Source organism: Haliaeetus albicilla, chromosome 20 (genome assembly GCF_947461875.1).
Source record: "Haliaeetus albicilla chromosome 20, bHalAlb1.1, whole genome shotgun sequence".
NCBI lineage: Eukaryota > Metazoa > Chordata > Aves > Accipitriformes > Accipitridae > Haliaeetus > Haliaeetus albicilla.
In genome coordinates, this window is record NC_091502.1 from 14,958,151 (window position 1) to 14,973,323 (window position 15,173).

At 39.0% G+C, this 15,173-nt stretch overlaps 1 protein-coding gene across 1 annotated transcript in view; it reads right to left on the minus strand.

Moving 5' to 3' along the window:
* The window catches only part of CNTN5 (contactin 5), a 672,838-nt gene extending 672,629 nt beyond the window's left edge, over positions 1 to 209 (minus strand). Inside the window, exon 1 of the mRNA XM_069808329.1 lies at positions 122 to 209. The gene's annotated coding sequence lies outside the window, so the exon portion shown is untranslated. The remainder of the gene's footprint in view (positions 1 to 121) is intronic.
* Positions 210 to 15,173: the final 14,964 nt, after the last annotated feature.

The following is a 15,173-nucleotide window of genomic DNA, read 5'->3' on the forward strand; positions in this document are numbered from 1 at the left end:
GTGTATTTTATTCCCCTCCAGCGGCGATGACCCTCCCCACCCCCGCGCCCTGCAGCCGGGGCCAGGCGCCGGCAGCCGCGGCTGCTACCGCACCGCACCCGCGCGATCCCCCTCTTTATACCGCGGCTGCTGGCGGTGGGACAGCAGCAGGGCCGGCAAGCCCGGCGGCTCTAACGCCGCGGCTCCGGCAGCCCCCGCCGCCCCTCCGCTGTGAACGGCGGGACGCTTCAGCACATCGCGGCGCCCCGCCTCGCCCCGTCCCCGCCGCTGCGCCCCGCTCCGCTCCGCTCCGCTCCGCCCCCCCCGCGCAGCCGCGCCCCTCCGCAGCACCGCCCCCGCGGCCGCTGCGCGCCCGGCCCCGCGCGGGGAGCGCGGGTGCGGTGCCGCGGGGCAGGGCTGGCGGCGCTGCTGGGCTGGCGGCGCTGCTCCGCCGGCTCCTCCTCTCGCGCCTTCCGCGGCCGCTTCGGGCGCGCCCGTGCGTGCGGGGCCCGCTCCCGCTCCGGCCCTTCAATGGCTTCTCTGAGGATTTAGGCTGATTTTCCTTCTGCTCTTTTCCTTTCCCCTTTTCCTTTCCCTTTTCCTTCCCCCTTTTTCCTTCCCCCTTTTTCCTTCCCCCTTTTTTTTCTTCCCCTTTTTTTTCCTTCCCCTTTTTTTTCCTTCCCCTTTTTTTCCTTCCCCTTTTTTTCCTTCCCCCTTTTTTCCTTCCCCCTTTTTTCCTTCCCCCTTTTTTCCTTCCCCCTTTTTTTCCTTCCCCCTTTTTTTCCTTCCCCCTTTTTTTCCTTCCCCCTTTTTTTCCTTCCCCCTTTTTTCCTTCCCCCTTTTTTCCTTCCCCCTTTTTTCCTTCCCCTTTTTTTTCCTTCCCCTTTTTTTTCCTTCCCCTTTTTTTTCCTTCCCCTTTTTTTCCTCTTCCCCTTTTTTTCCCTTCCCCTTTTTTTCCCTTCCCCTTTTTTTTCCCTTCCCCTTTTTTTTCCCTTCCCCTTTTTTTTCCCTTCCCCTTTTTTTTCCCTTCCCCTTTTTTTTCCCTTCCCCTTTTTTTTCCCTTCCCCTTTTTTTTCCCTTCCCCTTTTTTTTCCCTTCCCCTTTTTTTTCCCTTCCCCTTTTTTTTCCCTTCCCCTTTTTTTTCCCTTCCCTTTTTTTTTCCCTTCCCCTTTTTTTTCCCTTCCCCTTTTTTTTTTCCCTTCCCCTTTTTTTTCCCTTCCCTTTTTTTTCCCTTCCCCTTTTTTTCCCTTCCCCTTCTTTTTCCCTTCCCCTTCTTTTCCCTTCCCCTTCTTTTTCCCTTCCCCTTTTTTTTCCCTTCCCCTTTTTTTTCCCTTCCCCTTTTTTTCCCTTCCCCTTTTTTTCCCTTCCCCTTTTTTTCCCTTCCCCTTTTTTTCCCTTCCCCTTTTTTTCCCTTCCCCTTTTTTTCCCTTCCCCTTTTTTTTCCCTTCCCCTTTTTTTTCTTCCCCTTTTTTTTCTTCCCCTTTTTTTTTCCTTCCCCTTTTTTTTTCCTTCCCCTTTTTTTTTCCTTCCCCTTTTTTTTTCCTTCCCCTTTTTTTTTTCCTTCCCCTTTTTTTTTCCTTCCCCTTTTTTTTTTCCTTCCCCTTTTTTTTTTCCTTCCCCTTTTTTTTTTTCCTTCCCCTTTTTTTTTTCCTTCCCCCTTTTTTTTTTCCTTCCCCTTTTTTTTTTTCCTTCCCCTTTTTTTTTTTCCTTCCCCTTTTTTTTTTTCCTTCCCCTTTTTTTTTTTCCTTCCCCTTTTTTTTTTTCCTTCCCCTTTTTTTTTTTCCTTCCCCTTTTTTTTTTTCCTTCCCCTTTTTTTTTTCCTTCCGCTTTTCCTGTGGCAACAACTTTCTGCTTTAACATTTAATACTTCTCTCCCCTTCTATAGTTTTCTTTACTTGCTCCCCCCCCCCCAAGTGATTAGGTCTCTTTTTTTTAACTTATGCATTATCTGAGTAACTGTTGTCTAGTTCCTGTTCTCTGAGATTTTTCTCTGCTTCAGTGATTCCATTTCAATGGTTTATGCTTTCTGAACCTATGTGGTGTACAAATATATGTGTGTGTGCATTTTTCTCTACTAATTTGTCTTTCTATTTGTATTTATTTATTTTTCCTGTCCCAGGTATTTTCTAATTATTTTTTAGAAATTGTCCTTTATTTGTTTTAGATTCATGAAGAAGAAAAATTGTTTAATTTTGGAATTTGCTGGCGTTTCTTACATAACACTAGTTTTAAGCCTTGGCAATACTAATATGAGTTTTTTCTCTGTGTCTTTTGCTTGTCTTTTATATTGAAGCCTCTAGCAACCTAAGTTATCAGTGGTGAGTGACACAATTTTATACACTTTGTGGTCTTGTATACTATACACAAGTCTGCCAGAGGATTTACAGCTCAACATCACGTTGAATGAATTCTGTCCACTAATATCAGTGAGGATGAGCTGAAAAAAAAAACCCCTCACTTTCAATTCCTTTTTTCATTATTCTAAGATTGTAAATTTCTGTTCCTTTATCACCATCTACCACTGTCTTAACTATCGTACTGAAAGAGTGAGAATGAACTCATCATTAGAAACGGACTTTGTCTGCATACACTATGCCACACAAACACAGAAGAAAATTGTCCCCACATCTGTGGATGGGTGTCTAGGCGTATTTCTGTTGGGCAAGTAGTGTTGCAACTTCACATATCTGAGCTTCTCTTCATTAACTCAATTCGCAGAAAATTATCATCTGGTCATTATTTCCAGTGTTACTAGGTTACAAGACAGCATTTAATCAGAAGCCAGGAATAGTGACTGCATTAATTCTGATCTTATGAATAACTTATGAGGCTCCATTTCTCAATATTTCCAAAGCGAAAGTTAAAGCCAGAAGCATTTTTGCTAATAAATGTATTTTTTTGCATACTGTAGTTATTTATGACAATAGTGAGGAATTACTTGCAAAGAGGTGACTTTCATTGCTTACTTATTTTTACAAGTAGACATGGAATTAAAAGAAATGAAGAAATTTTTTTTTAAGTCATAAAGACTGGACTTTATGGCCTTTATCTTCCCTTGTGAATTTTATAGATCAGGGTTATTTTTAAAGACTACTGTAAGGCACACATGTCATACCCATTGGGATACAATATTTTTGCTTTTGGGTCACTCTAAGTAAGAGTTCTTGTCAAGGTACACATTTATTTTGAATGGCAACTTTTTATGTTTGCTTCCTTCTTTTTAACTTCACATCACGAATATTTCTACAAGGACATATTTTTACCTTTTCCTTTAATATAATTAGGAATGGACTGTATATGTATGAGTACCAGTTTTATCTTTCTTTGAAAGCAAAATGGCACACAGCTTTTAAACAGGTTAAAATTTCATTTGATTGTGTGTATCCTTTGCAAGGTCAGTTCTGGTTTTACTCCATCACTCTAACATCATGAGCTGGCTTATGGCATATATATTCAATGTTTAATGCATAGACAGTGAATTATATTCACCCCTTTGTTACGGTATTATTGTTGCTATAGACCTTAAGTCAATCTAGCTGCATTTTGCGTATCTGATCTAGTTGTCTAACCATCTCTGTATAAATGCCTTAATCGCTCTATCTAAGCATCCCCAGTGGGCAAGCAAACAGATGCAGCACATCTGCAGAGTCTGAGTTGTTTCTGAGCTCTTCTCTTATTTGTTTTGTACATCTTTCCTTTTCATTCAGTCTCTCTTCTTCTTTTAAGCAGAGCGTAATGTATACTTTGCCACATGGAGACCTCTCTGAGCAATACTGTTATTATTGGGATATTTCACTGTTCGTTCTTAACCAATTGCAGAATATGAGTAAAAGATAGGGAGTGAATTTTGAAGAAAATAATTGGCTGCACAAATTTCTCCCCCACATCTGTGTCTGCAACAGCACTGGGGGTGTAGCTTTACAGTAGCATGAGAGCTTCTCTGTCTTCCCCTCCCCATTTATAATAAGAAGTTCCTTCAGGTACCTGGAGGACAGTATTTGACAAATACTAGTTTTTGAAAGGTATGCATTAGCCCTGTCCTAGTACATAACTGTATAATTTTAGTGGCAACCACTATATTTTGTCCTCCCCTAGAACATCTGGATAGACTCATTCAGCTCCTCATGGCTGCATAATTAGAGTTATAAGAAAATTTTGTAGGGGGATAAGCAGAATTGTGTGTAAATGTGATACATAATTCTTCAAGCCTTCGGCAAACAGCAGAAGATTCAGGGCCTACCATGCAAGCTTTCAGTTATAGCAGATAATTAACAAACTGGAAACGTTAGCAATGGGAAGAAGTTGCTGCATAAAATAAACAATAAAGACCAACCTCTGGGGACTTGAGCCTCCTAAATTTTCAGAAGTGCAGACAGATGACAGCTGGTCCAACATAAAGACTGGGAGAAAGTTAACCTATTTGAAAAAGTTTTGAAGCAGCAGAATGAAGCATGTTCTGTATCACAGCTTTACACCATGCCACAATGGTCCTTGATTCTGCAAGAGAAACTTGTAAACTGAATGTATTCTTCCATTGACCCATGGGCTAAGTAAGAAAGGATGACAGAGCTGTGCTGCAGGTGGTCAAGCACCTCAAGGATGGTGAGGCCATTCTGTTCCTTGGTGGACAACCCCAGTGTAAACTTCCACTGCTGCATGGTTGAAGAGAAAATAGGCTGGGTACTACATATTTTGATATATCCAGGTATAGGCAGTATGTTACTACCAAAACAACAGCCATCAATGAGCAAACTAGCAATGCTGTGGTATTCAGTTATTAACAGAAGGGGTCAGGCTGGGAGTTCTCTCATCTCTGCAGAAGCCACAGCCACTGGGAGAGCCATAGGGAAGCGACAGATGTCAATATCTTAGCCTTATACCAAGTCCATTTATACACTGATTCTCTGCTGAGTGTTACTGGCTTTGTGAGGAACTGCTTCATGGAAACTAGAGGAACAGGTTCTTAAGAATCAGTCTCCTGGCTACTGACGGAAGCAGGATAAATTGACCATAAGAGAGGGTCCTCTTACTTTTCTGCACGTGCCTTGTGCAAGTGCAATGTAGTTTTGTAGTTAAAGAGGCAGAATAAAGATCAGAAGGGATTTGCAGCTTCATATTCTCTCCTGGCTTTCCTAACCTTGTGAGGGAAATACCTGGAACATCTGTTATGAGATACAATGCATTGCTTCTAATGCTGTGATACAACTGTACTAGTTAGTATGCTGGGAAAGGCGAAACCGTAATTTTCCTCATTCCTTGCAGCTTGATCTTCACCATATGCACAGGAAGGATCTAGTGTCCCCTGGAGACTGATTTTACCTTCTACAAACATGGAGCAAAGCTTCTAGTGCACATGGGAGCAAAATGTACAAAGGGGTAAAGAGTGGAGAAAGAACAGATCTGTTCACTGCTGCAGCCATCCCATGGTAACATGAGCTGTTCAGGTAGTGAACTGGTTAAGGGATATGGTGAGCCATAATCCTCAAAGTAGAGAGAAACAAAAAGGGAAATGAGAGGTTCTCTGAGCACCACGGAATTTTAGAAGAACAATCCATGAATGTCCCAGCAGCAAAGAAAACTGGTTAGTAACAGATAAATCCCAGTATCTTCCTAACCCACATCTCAAAAGAGCCAAGAGCATGAAGGATGAAAAGACTGCCCTCCATTCAATTACAGAATGGTCAGAGTCCACGACTTCTGAATGCAGACAGGGGTAGATACTAAATTTAGGTTCCTAACTTATATTTCAATACCTAAATATAAGCGGCCTGATTTTTTCAAAGATGTTGAAAAATTCCAGATTCCTCTGATTTTTGTTGGTACTTAAGAAAAAACCAGACTCTTTTGTTGAAGTATCTAACAATAGTACACAGAATTCTGCTCTTATAGACTAGGGCATTACAGTCTACTTTGTAAAATATTTGAAGACACCTTTGTGCCTCCCAAAGATGGAGGATGCTGCAAAAGAAAATAATTTGCCTGTGTCTTCCTGTTAATGAAGCAAATGAAGAGCAGAATTCCCATGGCCCTAAGTATGCAGTAACACGTGCTCCCTGCCCCCTAAATTCGACAGAAATACACTAAAAGAGGAGGCTTGATGTGGGAATCATCCTTGCCACTAAAAACCTTCTTAGGAGTATAGTACACCTGTAACTACACTAGCGGAGAATTAATCTTTTCATTACTTTTAAATAATAAGCCTTCAGTCCTAGGTGATTTTCCTGTTGAGGAAAATAACAAAAATCTGGAACTTATGACATAAGCAATTTATTCAACCCACAGTATATGCCATTATCTTTTGTTCCAGATGATTTGTTGCTCCGTGAATGAAGTATTAGGAAGACAAAGTTCCTGTAGTTTTTGGACCCTCATTGCCTTCTGAAATAGTCACTCGAGCATTTCAGGATCACACAAAGAAAAAAAAGGGGAATTCTGGAATATAGCACAATGTACAAGAAAATGCAATAACTTATGTATTGCATAAGTAAAGCTAGATAAAGTTATCCCCAAGAAACCTAGGTGACACTATTAGAAAGTCCTTATTTGGTGAAGTGTATATAACTGAATTTGTGAACTCTCATTTGAAAACAAAAAAGCAAGCAAAGCAAACAACCCCTTTTCCAAATGCCATTACGAAAACAGAAAAAGGGACAAAGGAGGGAGGAAGGAAGACTTTATCTATAAATCACTTCACTGAGTCTGAGAAGATTTCAGATTATTCCGTTACTCTCAGAGTCTCCCAGAAGAGTTGACAATTCTACTTTGTTGAGTTCCCTACCATCATGTCACCCCATGGAAGAAAGCATTTGACTGAGAATGTCTGAAACTGAGGGAGTTTGTAGTAGCTGCAATTAAAATAGCACAAATCAACATTCCCTAGTTTACCTACCTGCCTGCCCAAGGGGATCAGATTCAACATTTGACTTTCCCTTTGATGTTTTATCCTTTATATGAGTTTCTTAGGAACGGAAAATTTGGAACACCCTATGTGAAAATAATACAAAAGAAAGCTAGAATGAGGTTATTTCTTCAAGTACAACATAAACAGCTTGCTTGACTCCAGTATTAACATGCTGAGTACCTGATAAATCTAGGTATGTAAAGATGGCATTAATTTAATAAAATAAATTGATTTAATCTAATAATAAGTTTTATTGATGGCGACTTGGCAGGTGAAAGCACAAATGAAGATGACTTTGAAACCTTTAAATGCTTTCTGAAGAAAGTACAATTATCCGATGATCTTTCATCTTAAGAACCAAAAAATAAATAAATTGAACAAAGGTTATAACTTATTATTTATAAAACATATACATAGATTTCAGTGTAACCCACAGAACATTAATTATAGTACTTATTTCACAGCTGTTCTATGAAAGCTCAAATAAAATGTGTCTACAATTAAAACTGAATATATACTGACTTCATTAACTTCACAGCTGCACCAATAACCAATACCAAGGAACATACCCTACTTTGTTAATGTCTTGATACCATCTGCAACAATCAAAACTATTGGGTTTTAAAGCGGATGATGTCTTACTAGTATTGTGATCACAGCTACCACAATATGCTTACACATGCTACTAAAGTGAATTGATCTATTTCAAGGGAACTTCAAGGGTTATGTGCTGCAAGACAATTTCCTAAACACAAGTGTGTTTGCCAAAAAGTCAAAACCAGAAATTCCTGGTGGCTTCTTTCCAATTCTCACATGCTCAAACATGAATTTCTCATGTGTCCAAACAAAAATCCAACTTCGGAATAAAAATGGGAGGAGACTGAAGTAGCATAGGAAACTTTTATGCTAACAGTTACTTTTTGGTGTTTTGACAATGTAACTCTGTCATTTTAACCCATATTTCAAAGTGTAACTTCCAGCTTTAAAAAGAACCTCAGCCCTCAAAAACTCAAAAATCCCACCATACAGAATCATAAAGAGATTCAAGCAAATGATTAGATTTGTAAATCTGCTTCACAAACTTTCCTAACATGAAAGCAGTAACAGATAAGAAGAGGCATAAAATCGTACCCCAGCAAGGCATGACTCCATTAAATTTATACAGCGGTGTGTCTTCAGTGGGGGGGTTCTCCTTCAGCCCCTGGTTTAGGGTGTGAACTTAATCCCTTCTATCTGCTCTTCTGAGTTTTGACTAGCAGTGTCCTAAGTATTGCAATCTGTCTGTCACTGCAAATGTTTAAGTTATATTCTTACACAATTTGGTCCTCTCTGTCTCTGTAATTCTTCCAAATTTCCACTACAAGTCCTACTTTTCTGTTATAACCTTTCCTGCCTCGTTTTCTTATTTCTATTCTTCCACACTCTTCTTATCTTTTGGTCACAATTTATGACTCGTGTAGCTTTCACAGCTCTAATTCCCGTGTTCCTTATGTTCCTCTTTCCAGAGTCCATTTCCTTGCTTATTAATTACAATCTCTTCCCCATCTTCTACCTTCTTGCACTCCTTCTCTCAGGTTCCTTGTCCCAACTTGTCCCAGTTCTCTCTTGCCATCTGTTTTTTGTCCTTGCCTCAGATGTTGTGATGCTTTTTCCATATTTCCTACATTTCCGTGTTGCTTGAGCACCAGCAAAGAAATACCTTAAAGCTCTAGGAAAATAATCTATTAGTTCACAGGTTCGCATCCCATGGCCCACATTAACTGGCACTGATATTCAGGAAGAGTCTTCCTTGGTCTTTGTAATTGTGGTCTGGACCATACTCAGTCACTCTCCAGGGGTGGAACTTGTTCAGACAAGTCAAAGCTCTGAGTTGGAAGGCAGAAACTGTGTGGCACGTATCTGTCAAACCTTTAGGACTTTCCAAGTTACTGTGTAGGGATATTTTCTGGGGGGGTCCAGCATGGAAAAATGCAGTTTTATCACTGGGATGGTATCAGACACACCTCTGGCTTAAAAACAAATTCTGCTAAAAGGCCAAGCTCTTGTTGTAAAGTGTTCTTAAAGTAACTGCTGAATTTGTTATACTTTAACATCAGTGAAAGAATATTTTTCCATTAGCTTTTGTTCAGAAATGGCTGAATCATTTTTGCAGAAACATTTGTAAAAAAAAATAAAATAAATCATCTGCCTGACAGACACCCAGTGGGGAAAATTTCAATCCAAATGTAACATTTTGGCAAAATTAAAAGGACCTTCAATCAGAATCTTCTAATAAGAAGTATTAAGCAAGAATAACTCCAAAGACACTACCAGGTCCATCTATAATAAAATCTTTTTGTATTCAATTATCAGCTAAGTTATTAGTAATGAAAGTGAATATTAAGCACCTGTTTGCTCTCCTTTCAAAGTGTTAACATAAAGGTTGTACGGGCTTTTAAAAGGTTTTCTTATGTTAGTCTTCTTTGTAAAAGATGTGACAGGCTCGATAACTGTTTAATTTTTCCATGCACAGCCGATAATGTTCCTTTAACCAGGAATGGCTACCCAGCTGGACAAGCTTTGCTGCTTGTCCCTGGAGGCTAGAGGCTGAGTTAGGTGGCATCCTCTGAAGAGGAGAACTGCAGGTCTCCAGGGGCATTCGAAATGCCAGGGGACAGAAGGTTATGGAAGGTTTCACTTGTCTCTCCAAGTCAGATGGGGAGGGACAGACAGACAGAGACAGCTAGCATGGAAACTGCAGTGTGGTTGAGGCTTGTGAAAGCAAGCTCACAAAGGGGCCTCAGGGACAGAGAACCCAGCTTTTATAGCCAGCGTGGGATTTGTTGTTGAAAAGGCAGCACTCGGGAAGGACATAACAGGAAATGGGGAGGTTGTTGTTGTTGTTGGGTTTTTATCTTGCTCTTAGTTTTCATTGTTTTAAAAAGGCTATTTTCTAGTTTACATTTCCATAAAAAACAGCTTTTGAGCTTCAGAGTGCATTGGTTCTTTTGAAGGGTGTCTCTAGCTGTAAGGAATCGAGGAGAAAGATCCACCTCGGAGCTCTATCTTAAGAAGATACTCTGTACTGAACTACTTCTGAATGATTAGGCAAAGGATGCATTAAGTATTTAGTAGGATTTCACTTACTGTTCTGAAACATCAGCCAGTTAGTTTAAAGTGTAAAGAACCTTTACCATAGGAAAGATTGGAAATAACGTTATAAAATTAACTAAAATCTGTTCTATAGAATTTGTATTAGCATAGGATTAAGGTTTTGACAAATACATTTCTGGTTTTAATTGGACAGACTGAAAGCAAAACTGTTTACGTGTGAAAGACATTTTGGCAGATGTAGAGCCAAGTACCATTTAGTGAAATTTAAAGAGTGATGACAACATGTAAGAATTTTTTTTAGCATACTAATAACATAATTTAAAAGCAGAAGCGATTTGTTAAGAATTAAATTGCATACTCTGCATGTGCAGTAAAAATGTTTGGTGCCCCTCCAAAGGTTTTATTTTCTTAGGGAGACTATACATACTAATTGAATAATAAACTTAGAAATAGCTTTTTTCAAAGCATTTTGGTGTATCGTCTGCGTAACGGATTCAAAACGCTGATAGACTAATCCTGCTCATATTAGGTACATAATGCATGTTACATAAACAGCATAATTATGTTTTTACTGTACTTGATAGATTTTAACATGCACTTTAAATGTCATGATACTATGAGCAGCAGCTGTAAAAAATGCCATCTTGCTGCTTCGTATTTATGCTATGACTTCCATAGCAGTTTTGAAAGCCTGAAGGAGTGTTAACTGCCACTATTGCCTTCTCAGAATGGTGTGTGAATTTCTTTCTACCTGACGCATCCTCCTCCTCCACTAGTGCCAATTATAACAGAGATGGTCTCCAGAGATTACTGACAATTTCCTTGATGATGCGTGAGTGCTGCCGTTGCCCACTTAGAATGACTCCGCAACACTGACAGTGACTAAAAGGTGTGTGTCTTGGCTGTGAAACGTACTCAGTAACAGCACACCATTTTGTGCCATCTCTTGTACCTTGAGAAGGGCCATATTTTCTCCATGCGTCCGTTCATGACAACTTTCTGAGTGTCAGTGTGACTGCAGGTTTGTGGTTCCAATAGCGGGCCCACATTGTCCATTTATATCCACATATGTGTAACAGGAGCAGTGAAATGTATAGGACTGCTAATTGTGTTTGCTGTATGCATGCCAGGAATTAAATGACATTGATCAGGATTACTAAGGTGCCAATAAAAAAGAAACTTGTGGTAGACAGTGAAGAATTAGTCACACCTAAAATGTTTAGTTCTTTTTTAAATAGCGGTGCTGAATCTAGTTTGATTATATTGTGAAAACAATCATAATAAATGCAGTCTGGAATATATACAATATCACTAGTGATTCAAATGGGGAGAGGGTTGATTTTAGGTATTTACCTCAGGTTTTGCAAAGTACCTAAAAGTTTTATGGATGATTTCCTCCAGAACCTGCAAAGAAGAGTATTAATAGTTCTGTAAAGGAGAGTATTAATAGTTCTGAAATAGTGTAAGGTATTGTGGAAATCAGCCGAGTACAGAGCCATGGCTGAGGCACCTATCAAGGACCTTATCAGAATTTCCTTAGAGTCAAAGATGGCTCACATTCATTTTACTAGCTTTTAAAACAAGGCCTCTAATCCTCTTACAAATCAGTTGGTAAAAATCAGGTATATTGTCAAACATTTATACTTTCTATGTGGGAAAAGGAATACTTCATTGTGTATTGATATCCTTGTATCAGTATTGGTGACGACAACATGGTCTTAAGAAGATTAAAACAAGAGGAGCTGCAGGTTTCTGGGATAGCTTCAATTCCCCAAATTCCATGAACCACCTCCTCCAGTTTCTGTATTTTTATGTGGGGAGGAAGCTGAAATTACGTTCTCAAACTGCTGCACATTTCAAGTCTCTATAAAATCTCGATGACTGATCAGTCGTATCTCTAATGTCTTGTAGTTAAAGCACTGAACCAGTTTTCATGAGATTCAATTTCTTGCCCTGCTATAAACCCCTTGGATGGCCCTGGACCAGTGATTTGGTTTTTCAGTTCTTCATACTTTTCCTAACTTTATCAGTATATAGAGTATATTTTCTGAGCTGGAAGACTATGTAGTAATAATTCCAATTATGTATTCATAGGAGTGTTTAATGTAACAGTCTGATTTGGGGTATTAGTTAGGGATAGGGTCTCTAGATATCTGTTTCATGTATGTTTTTTTTTTAACTTTCTTTCATGGTGAATTGCAGATTTCTTTGTTAATTGATACCTAGGAATAATGCTTTAGCTCTGGAAATAACTATGCAATTAATTTAATAAAATAAACTGATTAGAATATGTTTGTTTTGAATACTACTTCTACACATGAATGTTAATTAAAATTCATTGCTGCTGATAATAACATTATTAACATGTATACAGTGTACAGTTAACAGAAACAGAAGTAGTGGCAATTAGTGGAATTAGGTGTGGTTTCTATCGAGAAAGAATATCCCAAATGGTAATTGCTTATATTCATACATTCTCTGAAGATATTACTAATAGCATCATTAAATCAATATAACACCACTTTAGAAACACTAAATAGATTTAGTGATTGGGTACTTGATAGGGACTCCATTATTTATTTTTTTAAAATGTGTATGACTGTCAACAGAGTTGGGCATTTTTGGGTGGCAGTCATGACCTGACTTTGTGTTTTGCGTCACAGAAAGTAAATTAATGTATGTGGATGTCTGTTGCTACCAGGTTACTGCTTCTAAAGCATTTGTTGTCTTATTAAGTAACAACTGTGTAAGTATACATGTTCAGGTAAATGTTCCCACTTATTTTCTCAGAAATTTAATTTTGGCACCACTTGAATCATTGTGCACATTTATTTTACCATGTTTGATAGCTTGGCTGGGTGCTACAAACTCTGGCAAGAATGGGTAAGTGGGAGAAGAAACTTTTCTGTTTCCCAGAAGATCAAATGAAGGCAACAATAATTGAAATTAATTTTATAGCCCTTCGCTTTCTCTTCTGTATTGGGGAAGGAGTGAGGGACTTTGGCAGCTGTGAGTGCTCCTAAGGTACCTTGGTTTCACCCTGTTGAGTGCACTGGGGGACTGTGTAACCTGTAGTCCTGTCCATCCTGAGTACAGTGCAATCACACCAACTCCCCCTGGAAATCCCAGTCCTTCTCTTCTCTTTTAGTGATATCCTGACTACAATTTTACAAGGATTAATTCTCCTGACACTTCTGTGAGACAGATACAGTAAATAAGTTTACAGAGGGAAATGCCATGACAGAGGAGTTAAAAGGTTTCCCCAGAGGTGTTACACTCTGTGTGAGACAATTTACAATTTAGCAAGCCTGACTGCCAAACCCTGCACTTAGACCACAAGTCCAGAAGACTCTTTGAAATTTAGCTGCTTATTTTTAATAATGTAAATAGTGTGTTATTATTGCAATGAATTTGAATTATCTTTGTTATCAACTCTTGGGCAGAAAGATGTAGGAGATATGTGCTGTGTAAACCCTTCTATGGATAATATGGAGTAAAAATCAATGCTCAAAAAATTAGGTGTATGTGATTAAGGAAGCTAAACATGGCATTATATCACATGAATGGTCACCTTGTACTGATAGAGCAAGTTGACTGATTAAAGTCAATGTTAGGCAGGGACTATGCTAACACAAAGAGAAAACTAGAATTAATATTGAAATTACTGAAATTTCTATATTAACAATACGCCTTTATATGCCTGAGTGTTGTGTTCCTGGAAGGACAATGAAAGATGCTGACAAGTCTTTACATTTAAATTTAAAAGATGATACTTACCTGGCCAGCATGCATTTAGGACAGTTAAGTGTTACACAGGTTGACGGTGGTTGAGAAGGGTCTGCCAATATTGGGGCTTTCAGAAGATGCTGTTTGGTATGTATGCCATAAAACAGTTTTGCAGGGGCATCCACCTGTCATTAGTAAAATAAGATTAAAAAACAACAACAAAACATGTAGGGGATAGAAGACCGCATAATACATAAACAACATGAAGTGAACTGAAATAGGGTTTAAACCGCAGACAGTCTGTTTAGTGCCGGACAGAAAAAACGTGGAAAGTTATGGTAAAAAAATCTCTAAATCTTATATGCAATATACAGCCTCTCAGCTCTTTCCCTTTTTCACCTCAGATGCCATCTCCATGACTTGCTGTCAATGGATGCCATGGAAATCCTGTCAATGCCACTTCAGAAATCTGCTAGTGGGGGAAGAACAGCTTAGACACACGTTTCCTCTCAGGAGCTAATTCCCTTCCCAGAGGTCAGTGCATGGCTTAACTTCGAAAATCCTCACCTCTACAACGAGGAAAGCAAAAACTAGCCTGGGGATTCGAACAGGAATGCTCAGTTTCAGCTGAGGCACAAGGCTTGGCACAGAGTGTGTGAGAACATGAGAAAATACAGCAGAAGTGGTCCTTTATACATGACCCACAGAGAGTATATTGCACAGAGCATCGTGAGGAGCAATAAATGTACTAACCGGGTCTGGAAGATTAAATCTTCCTTTGTATGGACTATTCTTTTGGGGAACCTGGATATACTTTGCCCAAGGCTTCCTTTCCCCAGTTCCTTTGTGAGGAGTGAGAGGGTTAGTCATGATATAACCTATAATTCTCAGGTTTGTAATAGTGCTACCTGTGTGATACCTGCTGTCAGGGCCTGCAGACGAACTATGTTGAGGGTTACCTACTGTTGCTCTCACTCACATTGAGCTCTAGTTTATTTCATTACTGTTCCCACAGATTAATAACACAAACCACATGTGTAGTGGGCATTTCTAGAGGACATTTCAATTAAATCACATTAACATACTACTGAATATGCAAATACTATGAAACCATAAGGCACTATGAACCCTCATTTTTAACCTACAAGTTTAAAGAGTGTATTTAAAGGCACCTTGGAGTTAATTTAAAAATAAAATAAATATACCAGATTAGAAAAAAAAATAAAATTCCTCACTAATTTATCATTACTTTATTTTATGGAGAGCAGGGCTGAAAATTACTGCCTGTCTAAAATATGCCTTCTAAAGAAAGAATACAACATTTAAAATGAAATAATTGTATTCTTACAAGTGGAACCTGCAGGAAAAAAATGTAGAGTACTGAAATACTTTTGCTACTTTTAAAGGATAATTATGTAATTGTATAATTAATGATACATTTCTAACAGGCAAGGTAGTAGCTTTACAAGGAAAA